Source organism: Protopterus annectens, chromosome 16.part0 (assembly GCF_019279795.1).
Source record: "Protopterus annectens isolate FY-2018-M chromosome 16.part0, PAN1.0, whole genome shotgun sequence".
In the NCBI taxonomy this organism is placed as follows: Eukaryota; Metazoa; Chordata; order Ceratodontiformes; family Protopteridae; genus Protopterus; species Protopterus annectens.
This window is the reverse complement of record NC_056750.1, coordinates 415,117,274-415,120,217: the sequence shown is the minus strand read 5'-3', so window position 1 is coordinate 415,120,217 and position 2,944 is coordinate 415,117,274. Positions and strand designations below refer to the sequence as shown.

Here is a 2,944-nt window from a genome sequence, read left to right as displayed (position 1 = left end):
GGATAGTTTAGTGAGGTCCTCGGATCAGCCCCGCTGGAGTCAGTCACGGTCCTGGTGGTGTGCCAAGAAAATGATCAAACTTGACTATCTAGAGGAAGTAAAAGTTGTAATAAGGTTTCTGTAGATGAACCTGGGGAAGGATCATTAACATGGAGGGTACCAGGATGGTGCCATTCCTGGGTACTGCCTCTCCTCACTCCACTGCCCCAACCCTCTCTCTCTCTCTCTCTCTCTCTCTCTCTCAGGACTGAGCTTGTGACTCTCGGGGGTAGGGGGAATGAGAGGCAGGGTGGCATCCATCCTCCTCGACCTCCCAGCGGCGGAAGGGTGGGGGGTCCCATCCGTGTGGTGAGTGGTGTGAGTGGTGTGAGTGTTCCTCCACCACCCCAAGGAGATGGCTGCAGAGGGGGTGCCAGTCCAGTGGTGCGGCCTGCCACATGCCCCAGAGGTGATGGATTCCCCGTGTGGAAGGGGGAGAAGGTGCTGTCCTGGCAGGGGGATGCTACACCCTTCCCTCTGGCCATGCGGGGACAACCCTGGGGGTGTACACCAGTGTCCTCTCCCCACAACGGTGGTCGATGGCACCTGAGGAGGACCCCCCCATAGGGCATCAGTTCAAAGACCTGGAAGGTCAGTTTTTTGGCCACATGTCAGCTGCCATGGGACTCCCTGCCATCCAATGAGCTAATAACCCTGGTCCAGGCATCCACGACGCTGCCTGTGTTACCTCACCTGCTCATCTCCCAGTCTGACACTGCATGGGCAGCTGTGCCCACAGCAACCAAGTGAGAACTGTATGACTCTGAGCAGTGGATCATTCGGCTCATGCATTGATGAAGAATGCAGCTAGCTGCAAGAACTAATGTGGATAGCAGGACACATTGATCATCAACACTTTGAATGCACTTTGCTGTGCCGGGTTACTCCTGGGGCTATGCCTGTTTAGGTTTGTTGTGCCTTCCATTGCCCCCAGGGGTGTCCCATTCCAGGCAAAAGCACAGCCAGGGAGTTGAGGGTGCCCATTGTGGGCCCCCTGTCCCTCCAGAGTGAGAAGTGGATGGGTGAGAGGGATCTCCACCACACTGAGCTGGGAAGCCCATCCACACTGCAGACAGGAGCGGTGGAATCGCATGTCTGACCTACTCCCAGAGGCTGTCAGTAGTGCCGCCACTTTGCTGCCCTCCCAGGGGTGCAACACAAGGTCCACCCACCCGGTTCCCAGTTGCTGGGGCCACATCGGCCCTCCTCTGCTGCCTGGAGTCCAGTGGTGGGGCAGTGGGTGCACAGACCAGGGGAGAGATGGCACATAGTCTGTCCCTGTGGCCTCCGCCACCCATTTGTCCCCCCTGTGACCATGCTCAGAACGCGACCTCAGATCAGATATGGTGACCCAGTGAATTTAAGCATATTACTAAGTGTTGGAAAAGAAACTAACCAGGATTCCCTCAGTAATGGCGAGTGAAGAGAGAAGAGCCCAGTGCTGAATCCCCACCTGGGTGATGGGTGTAGGGAAATGTGGTGTAAAGAAATCCATCTCCCCAGTACCGCCCAGGGAGCCCAAGTCCTTGTGATCAAGGCTCAGCCTGCGTACGGTGTGGGGCTGGAGGAGGCCCCTGGCACATCGGGATCACATCTTCCTGGAGTCGTATTTTTTGTGACTACAGCCCAAAGAGAGTGGTAAACTCCATCTAAGGCTAAACACTGGCATGAGACTGATAGTGTACAAGTACCATAAGGGAAAGTTGAAAAGAACTTTGAAGAGAGAGTTCAAGCGGGCATGAGACCATTCAGAGGTAAATGGGTAGGTTCCACCCCATCGAGTAGTGAAACAAAAAGGTGTACAGCCATCTTCAGTAAGGAAACCATGCAGCAGTTATCCAATAAAAGGTGCCTGCATTAAATAATTGTCCATTGTGGGACGTGAGAATAGCTGCCCCTTAGTAACACCATCATTACATTCACTGCAGTCAAATAATTTAATCCTAAAATGTTCTTGATCTATGCAGGAATATTCCTGTCATGAGTGTACAAAACCAGAAATGGTGGTGCTGAGCCCTGACAACAGGTTCCAGCTTAAAAGGCCTTTATGACAGTAAAAGCATTATGACTGATGGGTTGTTTCCCCTCCATTTGTAAACAACCATTATACCACATCAATGGGGAGATGGGTTACTGTGGCACTGTTAAGCTTCTGTCCCTGATAGTGTTAGTATTCTCTCTCTCATAAGTCTGAGACAGTGTGTGATCTTCTGTTCAAAAATAATTTGGAACTTGTGGATGAGGTAGACATTATTTGTGATGGTAGACATGATCATAGCAGAGGATTACATTATTTGTGATGGTAGACATGATCATATCAGAGGATTACATTATTTGTGATGGTAGACATGATCATATCAGAGGATTACATTATTTGTGATGGTAGACATGATCATATCAGTGGATTACATTATTTGTGATGGTAGACATGATCATAGCAGTGGATTACATTATTTGTGATGGTAGACATGATCATAGCAGTGGATTACATTATTTGTGATGGTAGACATGATCATATCAGAGGATTACATTATTTGTGATGGTAGACATGATCATAGCAGTGGATTACATTATTTGTGATGGTAGACATGATCATATCAGAGGATTACATTATCTGTGATGGTAGACATGATCATATCCGAGGATTACATTATTTGTGATGGTAGACATGATCATATCAGAGGATTACATTATCTGTGATGGTAGACATGATCATAGCAGTGGATTACATTATTTGTGATTTCTAGACAGAAGCAATTAATTCAATCCACTACCATAGTATGTCACCTCTGGTGAAATGTTAATAGAATCACTTGTTTTGTATCATCATGTATTTTCTAAATAACAGGAAGTATGAAACTGTAATGATGGGTATTGCTGATGGATTGTAATACTTGGTGATTTA

At 48.2% G+C, this 2,944-nt stretch overlaps 1 non-coding gene across 1 annotated transcript; it reads left to right on the top strand.

The window, feature by feature from the left end:
* The first annotated feature begins 798 nt into the window (after positions 1 to 798).
* Positions 799 to 952, top strand: LOC122791137. The gene has a single exon (XR_006363107.1). It is a non-coding gene; the product is annotated as a 5.8S ribosomal RNA (ribosomal RNA).
* The last annotated feature ends 1,992 nt before the right edge of the window (positions 953 to 2,944 follow it).